Raw genomic sequence first — 16,698 nt, 5'->3', positions numbered from 1 at the left:
GAAGCAAACAAAAAGATTCTGAAACATAAAAATGAGAAATACAGTTGTTCATAAACTATAAAGCCAGTCTCCAGAACACTGCTCACACTTTCATGCTCTCCTATTGCTGTACTAGTTACTGTCCTGTCTGTCTCCTTGGCAGATGACAAGTTCTGTGAACTCTTGAGCACATTGCCCTTGTGTTTCATCCCTGGATGCCTGGCATTGAGAACAGTTCCTGACATAACAGGGGTGTTCAAAAGAAAAAAGAATGAGAGCAGTCATACCTATAATCCAATGAAGAAAACATATGTTTCTATCAAAGGTTTTTTCCCTCTTAGCAAGATAGTTTAAAAAACTTTTGGTTGAATAATTTTGAAATTGAACTTTAATCTGTCTGACCAGATGCTATTGTTAGTGTTTCAGAACTAAAATGGAAAGTTAAATTGTCCTCTACTCTGCCCTCTCTAATTCTCTGGGGCAGAGAGATTTACACGAACTGTCACCGCTCCCCATATTTCATCCACGTTCCACTTTCCTGCCATGCATGGCCCCCTTACCCTGCAGTAGCACTCTCTTATGGTTCAATCAACTTTCTTCACTCTAGGCCAGCCTGTTTTCAGCCTCTCAGTTTATACTCAGGCAGGTGTCTTAACACCATTCAATACTTTCTCGAGGCTTCAAGCCCCCTCCTATGATGGAGCAGAGGGAGGGGGCAAGGTGAAGGACAGACCCAGGGCCTGCCAGCCATCACCTGTTCTCACTCCTTCTCCAGACAACGTCTGCCTTGGAGAATCAATGCGCAGATGCCTGGCAGCCTACTGGAGCAATTTATTCTTAAGACTCATGGATTTTTTCTGGTCAGCACTGCACTACTCTAATGAGTTGACTCAGAGCCTCAAAATTAACACTTCCTGAGAAAAGAACATCCTGAAGATTGTTTGAACTGTATTACTGAAATTCTTTTCAATACATGCTGACTCAACCCTGTTTGTTCATTGCAAACATAAACAGGGCTGATTTTTAAGGGCGTGCCTGGTTAAACATATTGTATACACCCTCTATATTAAGACTAACACCTGGTTAGAAGCTGCAATTTATTTTGTGTGGAGTGTTCAGGTTTTACATGGAATAGAAATGGAGAAAGAGATAGTTAAATAAGGTTGACAGAAGTCATTATCATGAGTGTCCTTCTATATCCTGCGTTTTTCCTATAAAGGACATTATTGGGGCAACTAGCAAAACTTGAATGGGGTCTGAAGATTAAAGGGCAGTAATGCGTCATTGTTGATGTCCTGATTTTGATGATTGTATTCTGGTTACATTGGGCACCAAGCATATGCAAACAACTGTGAAGTATAGAAAAAAGTACAAGAATTATCCCAGGTTGCACACAGTGTAAAATGAAAGATGACAGGAGCATGTAAAAGATGATGAAAAATACAAAGCATAATTCCATAAGGGCCAAACACCAGATAAGAATCTATAGTTCTCAATATTTTCTCCGCCAATGACATTGACCCTAACACTCACACTTGAAGATTTCTGGAGGTTCAGACCCAAGTCACTGTGACCTGTGTGTAATTCCATTCCTTCCCCCTCTAGTGAATAAACATTGGAAGGAGCAGCAGAAATGTTATTCTAATACTAGTTTTTAATTTTTTCCAATTTAATTTTAAAAGACAAATGATTCACCATCTTAGGGACATCATTTCTACCTAATTCACCTCAAAACAGTTCATCATATCTCTCAGTGTAACTCACATTAGTAAATTTTAAGTAGGGCTAATTTTTAAATGGGGCAACACGTGCTATCACCACCTGTCCCATGTTCCCCCATGAAGAATTATCTCCTACCCATTTGATCTCAAAAAGGTAACAACCACAAACTTTACCTGGTCCAGCAATTTGGGAATCCTAATGCCTGCCACTTTCTCAGTAGCTCTTTCCATATGTGCCAATAACACTGTGATAATAGATTCATGGACAGTTCTCAAGTTCAACATTTGTTCTTCCACAATTATAGAGTGTACTAGATGGCAAGAGGAATACAGTTCCTTGGGATGCTTCCGGTTTAGTGGAAGGAGATAATAAACATGGGTAAACTCTGAAATACATACATACAAAACATATACAAATCCCCTTCCCCTCCCTCCCACTCCAGATTCAGAATTTCCCATCTCACCTTCTCTCTCCAGTGGCTTGTACCAGAATCCCATTCTCCTCCAGCAACTCCACTCCACAAGCATGAGAAATTCCATTTCCCATGAATGGGAAAATCAACTTATCAAGGGTCAGGGAGATGCACTTTGTGGGGATGGTGGTTTTCCTTACTTCCATTTCCTCATACATAAATCTGGGACAAGCAAACCTACCACGTCGGTTGGAGACTGGATTAAATGTGGTCAAGCACATGAAAACACCTACACTTGAAATATTCCTCTTGGCTCTCTTCTCTGCTTCTCTAAGGGTGGGTCAGTCTAGGTCTAGGAATGGAGTGGACAAATAGAGATCAATGAAGACAGGAAAGGGAAGAGGAAGCGAACGCTAAAGACCTCTCTCTTCCACCACGGCTTTTGGCACTTCTAACCCCAGCTGATCTCTTTATCTTTCGCTCTTTGGGAGCAGAGAAAAACCTCTCTGCTTCCTAGTCTGTCTGGTCTCCCAGCATCAGAAGTAGAGAGGCATCAAGCTACCTGTTCAGGTGCTTTTGATCTCCTTGAGTGCCAGGGAGAGCAGGCTCACTCAAGTTGGGCTGATATTGATCTTCTTCCTGAGGACCTACGGATCTCTGAATTGGCATCTTTTCAGAATCCTCTATATTTCTTACACCAGCACCCTGCAGTGCTGGACTCCAAGCTGTGGTCCTGTGCAAAGAGGAGACTCCTCTGCACTTCCCGGCAAGCCACCCAAAGAGTCTGGGAGACCCCTGACAACCAGCCACCTGTCTGCCCCAGCCCCAGCTGTAGCTCCACTCAGGACAGGTGGATGGGCTGGATGTTGGGACTAGGTAAGAACAAGATGGTACAACCATGCCGCATCTTTCCAAACTCATCTGCAAAGTCTCAGTAATTCTTAATTCTTGAATCTTCTTTTCCTCTTTTGTCCACTTTCACCATATGCAAGAGCCATCCCTGTGACTTTCCCAAACTGCTGAATCTCCTGAGCCCTTCTCACCCTTCTTCTCACATCGCAAAAACTAAATGAACCCTCCTTAGATAAATGAGTAAAAGAAAAGGAGAGAGACAGAGACAGAGGAAGACAGGAAGAGAGAGGAAGTTGGGAACACTCATGTGACGTCAAATTTTGGTTGGTCACAGATATAACTCTTCCTCTGCCACGGGTTCTACCAGCATCATCCCCAGATCCCCACATAAGCACATACTGGTGTCCCAGTGTAATGTCCTGCTCCCAGTGGAGTAAAAGTAGGAAGTAGTGCATAAATATTCTGGAGGCATTTTCAATGAAACAGGTTGAGAAGGAAGTGATCAAGGACCTATCTTAGACTTCTTCAGAAGTTTCTGGATATCACCACAGATACTCCTGAGAGAAGCTTTTATGTAGTTTTTGAGCCAGGAGATTTCTGTAATCCAGCAGAATCTCTCTTCAGCTAGTTTTAAACCTTGACTTTGATATTTTGTTCTATTTTAAGGTACCAATAGAGTTTCGTTTATTAGGTTGGGAAAGAAAATCTTACGTACTACTGCGTATTAGGGGTACATTCCACAAAGTTTATCAATTCTTCCTTTATTTATCTTGTTCCTCTAGAAGAAATGTATGGAATTAAAATAAAGGACCAGCCTGTATAACACTATTTCAGGAACCTCAAACCTGCAGCCCAGGTACACGAGCTCCAATCTTTACTCTGTCAATAAACTACTAGCCATGCAAATTTTGGGGAACATTGACCTGTCTCCCTCATGAGATTGTCATAAGGAATATATTAGATGATACGTAGAAGTAGGTTGACAAAATATAATATGCAATGTAAAAGTAAGGTGTTATATCTAAAGAAGTTACTAAAATAAGAAAAACACAAAGCCTTTGAAAAAGAACTCACGAGACTGCTTTTTGCTTAGAATTACTTATTTTCTCTAAATACTTTAAAAGACCTTTGGAACAGAGAAGAGTCTCTGAATTTTAAATGCTTCTTTTAAAAGTATAAAAGCTTCCTCTGGCGCCACGTGATGTTTGGATTATATGTATAAGTAAATCTACCCACTAGGTCTTAGATGGCATTTTTGATTAGTTGGCATAAATGTCCAAACCACAATTAGAGTTCAAGCTATTCTCTAGATGATTTGATCAATGATTTCTGAAAACTGTTTAGAAGAAAGATATGATATAGCCAAAACATCAACTGACTGGCTGGCTAACAGGCGAGCCTCATCAATGGAGGGAGCCTAATTGGATAACTTGGGCTCAAAGTGAACATGAGGAGGCAGACTCTTATTTATTTTTCTGTGCTTAGAGGTTAGTTCATACATCTCAGTCTTTCACATCACTGGAGTAACTCACAAGGGAATAAGGTTCTTACCCAGGGACAGAGGACTTGGTTCATGCAGCACACCAGAACCATTTAAGTCTTACAGTTAATTCATTGTCTCCTTCTAGTTCATACGGTAATCTTTAACTCTATTATCAGAAATCCACCATCAGAAAAAGCACCCTTTATTCTGCATTGTTGTGTTCTTATATTCTCACTACTACCGAGTGTACCATATTTTCAAAAATTAAAAAAAAATTTAACTTTTTTTTTGGTCTAAATATTGGAGACCAATTCATTCAGGTCGTATAGGGTGTATGAGTTTTCTAAAAGAAGATTTATTTTCTTCGAATGCTTTTTGCAGGCTGGCCAAGAAAATGTATACATAATCTACCAAGTCACATTACAAATCATTTGATTACTGGTGGCTGGCCCGTGGAGCAATGAAAATGCAGCTTAAAAAAATTAAATGCTGAGCTGGTAGCACCACGACACCAGGCAAATACATATAAACATGAATCTTCTGATTTTACCACAAAGAGACTTCTTTATTTATTTATCTTATTTATTTCCAGCTTCTAACACCGTATCTGATCATAGTAGCCATTCAATAAATATTTGTTTAACATATTTTGGTAAAATAAAAAAAAAATCCAGAGAAAATAGCTAGACCTGAGTGTGGATTGAAGTAAATTTTCTTTTTTGCTATGTTTTTCTTTTCTTTCTAGAAGCCAGGACTGGTTTCCATAGGCTAGCTCACACCAACACTTCCCTTACAACAAACTTCCAAGCAACTGTAAGTCTCCTTAAAATGTTGCAAAGAGAAACTGACTGCTCACAGCAGTTAGAAAGCGTTTTGATAAGACAGACCACAGCTTTTCGAGAAGGATATGAAGTAACTTGAGCCATGCACGATAGGCTCTTGCCCTCAACCACGCTGCACAGAACTGCTCCTTACAACACTATTTTCAGGCATGAACAAGCACCAAGGAGGAACAAATTAAACACACGACCATTTGCTAAGTGAGTTATTTTTATATTCTGATAGTGTTTGTATAATAGACGCTTTATAATATCCTCTAACTTCACCATAAGCACTGGAAAATACATCCTTAAGTGTTTCTTTCTCTAGACAAAATGTCAAATTGAGCCTAAGAATCCATACTGATCGTGGGATTAATTCATCTGACTCTATAAATTCCTTAATTTTCTTCCCATCTCCCCACAAAGTCCTATAAACCAAGAATAAATTTGAACTTGAAGATCATTATAAATTTAGAGGACGTGGTAGAGACAAATGAAAAATTTGAATTGAAATTAAAACACAGACACAAGCTCTGGAAAGCGTTGTTTCTGTTTTTGATTTAAGTAGATGAGTGGTACGTTATGAGGCCAGGAAGGGAACTGGGTAAGCACAGTCATCCTGATCCAGGTTACAAGCAGAACCTGGAGAGGTCAGAAGCCTTTGGCCAGACAGGTGTGGACAGGAACCATCCAGAGGAAGGATCTTCCAAGCTTTGAAAATGCTGGTGCAAGTAGAAAAGAGTTCAAAAAACAACTGAGACGGAAAGATCAAAGATGATGGGTCTGAGAGAGATACGAGGAGGATGTGAAAGAGAATGAGATAGCTCCCCTTGGAGAAAATAGATGAGAAAAGTAGAGGAAAATCAAAGATAAATGTGTCCACTCCAAAGAGAAATTCCTGGGACCAAAGACAATGATCTTACCTGCCACAGAGCCAGTAGTGGCCTAAAATCCTCCTACCATATCTTTGAATTCCCAAGGGTTTACTTTCTCATGACTCTTTGACACTAGCTCCTGCATCTATTCATGTCGTGTTTATCTCCCCCATGTCAACCTAAACCAGAACCTTCAGTATCAAATATCATCATCAATTTTCATAAAAATAACACACACCCCAAACATTTCTGAGTTTAGTAGAAATCTGCTGATGATATTAACCATCAGGGATGACTAATAGACGAACGAATGAAGAGCTAGAGATGCACATGACATTACATTCTGCCATTTAACTGGCTTCCACCTATGTTCCTATCTTCTCTTTCTATTCAGCAGCGAAACACAAGGTCCATACTCCTGTCTCACTCGGAGCAACTTACCAATGCCTCTGAAACCTTTGTACCAACAAGGATTAAGCCTCTGGGTGTTGGAGGAAGGGGGAGAAAGTTGTAAAGGCCTACTTTCTACCAATAATCATCAATGCTTTCTTCCATAAAAAGTAGAATGGCACGAATAACATTTTCACTTCATTGCACATATCAAACAATTTTTAGAGATATTATGCAGTCACTAAGATCTTATTTTCAGAGGATATTTATGAATATAAAATGCTTACTATATGATAAGTGGGACATAAGGTTATATATATATCTAGCATATAGCATAAATATTTTTATAAAAGTCATATATTTATCTTCTTAAAAATGACTTCGGAAAAATGTACTAAAATATTCAAGTATCTCTGAATAGTGGGATTATGAGTGATTATAACTTTCTCCTTTATAGTCTTCTATAAATATTTTATCATAAAGAGGAATTACTTTTTAAGTCAGAAAAGAAACCATAACTCTTATTTTTAAAGATGTCTTAGGGTCATACTCAGTAAAATCCCTTTTTCAAAGTGATATCTGGTGAGTTCAAGTTACAGAAAATAGGTGAGGACATTGTGAGTCTCCTTGTAAGTGAGAAATACATACTTCACTTGTCCTTGAAACCCAAGCAATTTGATTCTTTGAGACACTACGAATTTGATTTATTCTTGGGGAACTCAATCCTTTTCAGAATTTAAGTCACACTCTTATGAAATTAATACATTAGGTTAAAGGAAAGAGAGAAAGAGAAATTATAAAAATAGTATATGAACTAGAGATACAGTAGCTTATATTTTTTAAAGTATTTCTTTCAATAAAAAAATTTCGTTATGAAGGATTTAACCATATTATTTAGTTTGCAGACTTGGCAATGATCTTCTGAAGTTAGGCATCTGAGGGTGGCCTTTCTAAAAAGTTGCTTTTTAAATACATGCTGTATTGTGATGGTCTTATGTTTATGCTTCTTAGTCTCTTGAAATGATTTCACAAGTATTGATGACACAAGGCATCAACCACAACTTCTCTTCCTCTCTCTGAAATGGAGATCCAACATACTCTGCTAAATCCCTTGCTAAGATGTAAGTGACTAACTGGCAATCTTGAGTTTTTAAAATAAACATATTTAGGATATAATACTGCCATTGATTCATTTATTCACATATTCAACAAATATACACGAATCTAATATATGCCAGGCACTGTGTTAGGCTCTGACAATAATGAGATGAATACGATAAGTCCCTACCCTTAAGCACTTCATATTCTATAGGAGACACTCAAGACACTGGTAGGAAACCTAAGATACACAGTCGCTTGTTTGCCTTGAGCCCTATAATTACAATTAATGCTTACTTTTCTCCTCTGAAAAAATAGTTACCACTTTGAAGGAATTGTGTCCAATTTCTTTGTTTCTTTCTGTTTGTCTGTCCTTCCTTTCTCCCTTCGGATAAACTCTACCTGCACTGTGCCATATGGTAGCCGCTAGCCACATGTGGTTATTGAGCCCATGAAATGTGGCTAAGCCTAATTGAGATGTATGGTAAGTGTAAAATACACACTTCATTTCAAAGATTTGGTATAAAAAAGAAGAATGTAAAATATCTCATTGATAATTTTTTATACTCATTACACATTGAAATGATAGTAATTTGTATATAGCAGGTTGAGGAAATGTTATTAATTTCACCTGTTTTTTTGTTACTTATTTTAATGATGCTAGTTAAAAATTTTATATTATATGTGTGGCTTACATTATACTCTAGCACATGTGCATTGCACTAAATGCACCCAGTTTGTTACTCCAGGGAGAAAAATAGAGAAGCCTACCGCTTCTCGAAGCATATTTGCACAAAACATCATGACATATGCTGTAGTTTTAGTAGTCAGTTATGAGGGTCAGCCCACACAAAGACGCACGCACAGTTCAGCAAAAAAAAGAATTGTGTGTGAGCACTAATTGTTTTTGTGTATATTGTAATGATCACAAAATGCAGCAGAAAGCGGTAACTTACCTCTATCTTCTATCTTGGGGGGGTAGGGTAGGAAGGAAGCTGTTCTTTTCTACCTCGATAACTTGTTTCATATTATTGAAAACAAGGATTCTATTTATAAAACAAGTTTGTGTAAATACTACATAAACAGATCCATTGTTGTGGATCTATAATTTATACTTCTTAACAAGATTATTATATATTTCAAGTACAAATCCTACATATGTCTAGACATGTCCTTATACCAGGGAAGAGCTTCTTGTTATAAACCCAATGACCGTGAAAACAGTAAGATTGAAATAGTACTCCTATTTTCCCCCTAAGAGTTGAATAAATCAAATTCCCTTCCTATTTGCTGTGTTTCAGAGTTAGTATTTGGAGTTTCTAAGTTAAATGTATGGAGCTCAATGGAATGTCACTAGAACTTTTTAAAGACTCATAGAACATTTAAAAAGACATTTTTAGTAAGACAATTATTTGAATAACATATTCTTATTAAATGTATTCTTTAATTTTTGTAGAAGGAACAGCCAAAATTTTAAATTCAAGTTTAGTTTAAAAAAACATTGTATAGGACTTATATTGCATTTTTCTCAACTTATGGTGTCTATTTACAATGCATCACATTATAAAATATCCCACATAACTTTTACAATGATCATTTTACAGTGATATGTCTGTAATATACAAAGGTGCTTCTCAAATAATTTTAAATATAATAAGAAACTTTGAGCAAACACTCCTAAGTATATTTTACCAGAATCCACTCATTATAAGTCTCACCTAAAATTACTTTGAAATAAACCATAATAGCATGCAATATAATACATAGCCATATCTAGAATGTATAAAAGATACATTTAAAAGAAAAAATACATGCGTACTTTTTTGTCTGATGGAATCATTGCTCTTAATACTAAATCACAATAAATAAATTGGTCTTTGTTTTTATAACAGATCCTCTTATCTTTCTCTCTTGAGAAGTCCACAACTTCTAAAATTCTCATTTCTGTGATTTGGCCATTGAAAGTTTGAGTAAAATATTACTTTCATTTGTATAAACACTCAACAGAATAACAACACTGTATTCATTTTTTCATGCATTAAATTTTTGCTAAGCATCTACTATGTGCCAGACACTCTGATAAGTGAAAAATTAAGATCCTTGTCCTCACAAAACTCAGAGAGGGGAATTAGACGTTTCAGAAATAATCTCACCAATAAAATCGTAGCTACACTCTATGAGGAGTGCAATGAAAGAAAAGCATGGGTTTTCTGAGAAAATTTACTGGGGTTCACTTAGGTTAGGGAAGTTAAGAAAGGGCTCTCCGAGGTAGTAACCAGTTTTGACAGGAAGAAGAGTAGGACTTAGCAGGTGAAGTGCTGGAGGAGGAGTGTTCTAGGCAGAAGGAACAGTTATGGGCAAAGGCAAATGGTGCAAAAGAACTCCATGCATCTGAGGTATGGAAACACAGCAGGGTAGCAGAAGCTTCCTGAGCCAGGGGCCTGATGGGAGATGAGGCCTGTGAGATTGACAGAGGTCAGAAGACGCCTTGCCTTGTGGGCCCTTTACAGAGAAATTGAATGACACCCCGCCCCCCACCCCAGCCACAATCTGAATGGAGCCTGAAGATTAGAGAGTAGCGATGTTAATTTCCTGGTTTTGATGTTTGCATTCTGGTTGCGTGAAAGAATGTCCTTGTTTGTGAGAAATACACACTGAAGTATTCAGGGTTGAGGAGGCATCGTATGGACAGCCTACACTAATAGTTCAGGGAAGAAGAAAGTTCTTTGTGTAGTATTTGCAAATATTCAGTAAGCTTGCAATTGTTTCCAATAAGGAAAAAAGAAACAAAACCAAATAGTGAAAGTTCCTTTCTCCTAATCCTCTCCTAGTTTTCCATTCCATTTTTGTTTCTTTAAAACAAAAAGACATATCTGAATGGAACAATTTTAAAGTATTCGAGGAAATATAATTTGTGGGACAATTTGTTGTCCTTCTTAGATACAGATTCTTGGAGTTTGTTTCTCATTTGGCCAGAAATGAGGTCTTAGGAAGCAGCTGTTTTTAATGTAGCCCTCTACGTGGCCACAGATAGACTGTACTATGTGGGCTGGGGTTTTGGGACGGAGAAAGGCAGAAATAGGTTCTGCGTGGATGCTGGACGCACGGCACCCAGCTTCGGCCCTGACGTTCAGTCCTCCCCCTGCTCTAGGACCGTCGAGGCATTATCAGGCCTGCCACTAATAATTGAGGAATAAATGGAGGCCCCCACACCAAATGTTGGAATATTTAAAAATTATGCACCAAGCTAATAAACTATTAAAATATATTTTATGCTCCAATCTACAATATACCTTAATAGCCATCTAGAACATGAATTTAAAAATTTATAAATAAAAATTCTGAATTCCAAAGTCTTAGAATTCCTCCCTGGACTGTGTAGTTCAAGCGAGAGCGACCCACTCCCCTTCTCCTCCCACATCACGTTCCTGCCCACATGCAATACTGTCCCTTACACAGATGTGGACATCTCCACAAAGAGTTGCTCCCTCTGCCCCGCACTGTGGGTCTGGGATTAAACTATAGGTTTTCCCTCAGTATCTCAGTGATTCTCTTGGGCTTTCCAGCATGTGATTTTTTTGGTATAACATTCCAGGACTTTTGCTAAACATAAACATTCACATCTAATACTTGCTAAACATTATATGTTTGCCAAACACCTACCATATTGTTTACATAGGTTTTTATTTCCTTTTCTTTTTACGTAATGTAAATAATAACGTATGTACCTATCTTCAGTTTGTTTTGTTGCCTTAGAGTAAGTCTTGGAGATCTATCCAACTTTATCTATGATTTTGCCTTAAAAACTCATAGCTATCATTGTGTATGTGAGATTGACTGTAGAGACAGTGGCCAGATCGTACATAAAAAGGACCTCTGACCCACAGTCTACAGTAACCAGCTCAGAAAAGCAACCCATTAGCTACAGTAACCAGCCAGGAAGCCAGCCTGCTGTCTATAAGTCAGACTTGTAGGAACTCAGACCACTATCTCCATCAACTGGCCCAGAAAGCCAAACAATAATCCCTATAGCAATCAGCCCCAAATGGCCAGGACTGATTAATAACTGAGAGCTCCCTAACTTTCGTCCTGGCTTCCAACTTTGGACCAACCAGAGAAAGCCAAATATGCGTCCCAACCAATCAGACAGGATGCCGGTTTCTATTAGCCCTCCTACAGCTTCCCCACACCAACAGCCTCCAGTCAGGGCACACCTGAAGCCTTTCTTTTATTCAGTATAAAGCTTTCCAGCTCCTCTGCAAACACAAGTAATCGTGGCTGACGCCTTTGCTCTAACAAGCTGTGAATAAATAACCTTTGCTTGTTCTCATTTGGCTAGACTTTATTTCCACATGCAGCAGGCAATGATAATTTTCATGCTTCAAATCATTTATTGTAATGAAGCCATTGGCAAATTTAACTGTAACATATGTTTGGTCAATATGTATTGCTTTCTAATTTACTAAGTCTCATTACTGTATAAATGACATCTCTTCTTTTTTTTTTTTTACCGAAAACAGAATTCCTCATTTTTGTTACTCATCTCCCTTTTGAGACTTAGCTTCTTTGGGCATTTTTTTGGTTTTTGTTTTCTTTTGAGAAAGATTAGCCCGGAGCTAACATTTGTGCTCATCTTCCTCTACTTGACATGTGGGACAAGTAAATGATTTAATAAATAATTATTATTTTATCATTAAAAGTTCCATTGGACTTGTTTCCTTTACAGAACTAGCAGTGGCTCTAGTAAAAAATATTCACAAGGTTTTATTCTTAAGGAAAATATTCACAAGGTTTTATTCATTTCCAGAGTTAGCGGTAAAAGCAAACTTTTCCATAGTAATTTGTACAGTAAATGATAGGTTCTTTGAGTTTGGCACGTAAGGATGAGTCATCACCAAAGGGTGTTCTTTATAGTGAAAAACAATGATCTTATCTGTAAAGACTTTTTACATAATTTGCTTAACAAAAGGATGTTAAATCTGAAAATGTATTGATTTTCTTACTGCAAAGCATTCAGTAAGGGACAGAAAAAAGGCATGATACTTAGAGCCGTAGAATTCTAAATCAACATAGGTTGAAAAGTGATAGGAGTCCCCAGATACATTCAGTCCTTATAGGAAGCTGTTTTTGAGGTCTGTGACCTGAAGACATTTTTAAATTCAAGCCATGAATCATAAGAAGTCATTTTGAAGACAGATAAAGTAACTGGTAAATTCCAATTCCAGTGTTTTCTGTTTTCTGCAGATAGTGGCAAAGCCGTTTCCAAATTGCTGACATGTATCTCTCTCTCCTTCCTTGAGTACACATCTTCCTCCAGCCTTCCAAATCGCTCCCAAATTAGCTTCTTCAGCCTCTTTCTTTTCCCATTATACCAGGAATTTCTCAAAGTGTAGATGTGGGCTAGCTCCATCAGAATCATAAAAGGGTGCCTGTAAAAATGCAGATCCCTGAACCCCATCCCAGACCTTCTGAACTGAAACCTCAAGGAGTGGAGCCACAAGAATGTGTGTTTTCAGAAGCACTCCAGATGATTCGTGTGCACATCTGAAGTTGAGAATTGCTATTTAAAGCAATTCTCTACTTCTGAAATCTCATCAAATCTCTTGGATTCACAGATGGCCTAACATGCTAATGACAATACAATCTATATTTTTAACTTTAGCTTCTCTTTTGAATTCAACTGATTTCTCTAACTTCTGATAAGAAATATTTGTTAGATGACTCACTGTCAATCCACAGCTCAGGAAAAATAAAACCAAATTTGTCACATTTGCCCCAAAAGAAGCTCCTCCCCTTTCTTCTATCAGAGGTAACATCAGTCTCCTAGCTACCAACTATTTAAAAATACAAAGGTATCATTTTTGACCTTTGCCTCCACAGTGACATCCAATTGGTCACTAATCAATCGTGTGGCTTCTTCCTTCATTAAGAATCTGGCTGAAGCCAAATCCATCTTTAAGTCAGAAACTACTGCCTGAGAACCTTCCACGTGCAGGAAATACTGATTTGAAGATTAATCAGACCTGATTTTTACTTTGAGATACTTACCGTCTAACTAGCATGCAAGTCCAATACATAAATAATCCTCTGTGCTAAGTGCTATGATATAAACCTGTCAGAAGTGCTGAGAATACACAGATAATGAACCAATTAATGATTCCTGTGGGGTCTGTGAAAGGCACAGGCAGCAGGCAACAGAGAGCTGGTATTTTCTGAAGGGTAAGTAGTTCACCAGGCAGAGAGTGAGGAAAGGACACTAAAGAGAGAAAGCAACAGGGGCAAGAACACGCGGATGTAAAAGTGGGTTGGATAGAATAGGTCTTTGCCTGGTGCGTGCTGGCGAGTGATTGTGGTGAAGCCAAAACGGTGGGCTATGCCCAAGTTATTGAATGTCTTACGTGACATGCCAAATGGTTTGGACTTGTTCTATAAGCATTGAGAGTCACCAAAGGGTTTGGTTTTCTTTTTTCTTTTTAATTAAATTACTATATTTATGAAAACTATGTATGTAGGATTTTAAAATTCAATTATTACAAGCCTTAAAAAAAATCAGTATGTTCTCTGTTCCATCTCTCCCCAACCTCAAGTCCTGCTCCCGTCAGGCATCCACTTTCCATATTTAAAGCTGTTATTTTTATTTCAAAATAATATGGAGCATTGAAGAAATTTCATTGTGAAATTAACAAATATCAGTATCATTAAGTCTTTTCTTCCAGCCGATCCCTTCTGCAAAGAGGAATTCTCTGGTTTCCTGCCCAAGGGCACAAGGCTGGTGGTCAAGTGGAGGAAGTGGACCCAGGCTCCACTCTTAGTTATACAGATTGTGATCCATTAACCTACGTTCTAAGCACTCTGCTTTTCCCTGGACAGCAGTCTTTGATGCTTAATATGTCCAGGAGACTTCCTTTGATCTGAAGTTACATCAATTATTTACTATCAAATAAATCATTACATTAATTTAAGCCTTCTACTTTGAAGAGCTCAAGAACCTAATGTCTAGATAGCAACGGCACCTGGTTTCTGATAGAAACTATCAGACAGATGAGGAAACGGAACAGAGCTGAAGATCGGGTAGAAGTTGGTAAATGCTGAAGTCTTCTAATGCAGAAGTCAGTAATCTACAGTCTGTGACCCAAATCCAGTCTACCACTCATTTTTGTACAGCACACAAGCTGAGTGGTTTATACTTTTTAGCGGTTTAAAAAAATCCAAAGATGAATACTATTTCACCATGCATGAAAATTATATAAAATTATAATTTTAGTGTCCATAAATATAGCTTTGTTGGAATCTTATCAGGCTCAGTTTTTACATATTGTCTACAGCTGCTTTCGTGCTATAAGTGTGTAATTGAGTAATTGTGACAAAAACTGCGTGGCTTACAAAGCCTAAGATACTTACTCTGACTCTCCTTACAGAAAAAGTTCACTGACGCTTGTTCTAAAGCAATTAGCTGGGGCAATGCAAAGAGCATCAGGCAAGAGGATTAAGTCCAGGTAGTCTGGCCAAAGGAAATTGTCAGATCCCTAGTAGAGGAATTGGGAGGAAAGAAATTAATGTTTTCTGACCCCAGGACTTTCTTCAAAATCCTTTCTAAGAGTCGTCATTCTTCTGGTTAACATCAGGCCATAGAGCATTAATCCTCAGAAGGCTTAAATATTAATACTTCCCTATGGAACTTTCCATTTCACCTTCCTATTTCACCCTCTCCTACATCATTATTACATGTACCACTTACCAATATATCTTTAATTATCTGCACATGTACATGTACGTGATCTCTTCCTCAAATAAATTGTAAGCTCCTGATGGTTTAAGAAGAGAGAGAGAGAGAATGCCTTACGCTCCCTTGTATTCTTGTATTTCCAAGACCTAGAACAATATCCTTATCCCAGGTGCTCACGAACGCTGAAGATGATGATAATCCACAGGGCATTATCTGCACTTTGCTTTCTCAGAGAAATGAAAATAAATCCCTACAAAAATATATTTCCATATTCTAAGAATTCCAAGATAGACTTTGATGAAGTTGAGCCTAATAGATAGATAGTACAGTCTGGGAGTTTGGAAAGTACCCAATAAGGCACATGCTCTTTGGTTGAACGGTTAACAAAAATGGAACTTTAGAACTCTCTTGATTTCCTTCTCCCCAGGGTTCCACCCCCACCCTGAATACACACACACACACACACACACACATGCATACGCACAGACACACACACCTCAGTCATTCCCTCCTGGTATATTCAGAATCAGAAGAGAAACTTTTTTACTGAAATATAACTGACATATTAGTTTCAGGTGTAGAACATAATGATTCGATATTTGTATATATTGAGAAATGATCGCCACAATTAGTCTCATCAATCACCATATAAAGTTACAAAAATTTTTTCACTTGTGAAGAAAACTTTCAAGATCTCTTTAGCGACTTTCAAAGATGTAGTACAGTATTACTGACTATAGTCATCCTGCTGTACATTATATCCTCGTGACTTATTTATTTTATAGCTGGAAGTTTGTACCAGAGGAGAAACTTTTTGATAGCGAAATAAAAGTAGAGAAGAGCTTTCAGATGAGCATGTGCTAAGCCACACATTGAAAAGAAAACAAAATCCAAAAATACTTCTAGCCAATGTAGCTTGTATCTCTAAATATCACCCAGGATTCTGGGGAAAGAGTGAACTGTAGTTTTTTGTTTAATTCAATAAGACACTCATTTGGCCAGAGTTAACCTTTTCCCTCTTGTGTCTTCATTGTGACTTAGTTGATACAAATTGCTTTCATTAGGGCATTAACGGGCTTCTGGCTGGTAGCGTCAAATGGAACCTGTTGCAGTACCTCAGCATACAAGTGGCTGAGAGGCAAACTGTGGTTTAACATTAGGAAATAAAGGTGGCAGGCTTATAAATAATGACGTAAAAAAAAATTTGTCTGAATGGAAATTCTAGAACCTTAAGAGATCTAAACAGAATCATAGATTACACACCTTTTTATTCTAAGATGAAAGAATTGAAGATATTCTCCACTCTTACTCACTGACATCATCTATGTATTGTTTGAAGG

The sequence above is a fragment of the Equus przewalskii genome, chromosome 32, assembly GCF_037783145.1.
Source record: "Equus przewalskii isolate Varuska chromosome 32, EquPr2, whole genome shotgun sequence".
In the NCBI taxonomy this organism is placed as follows: domain Eukaryota; kingdom Metazoa; phylum Chordata; class Mammalia; order Perissodactyla; family Equidae; genus Equus; species Equus przewalskii.
Note: the sequence above shows the minus strand (reverse complement) of the source record.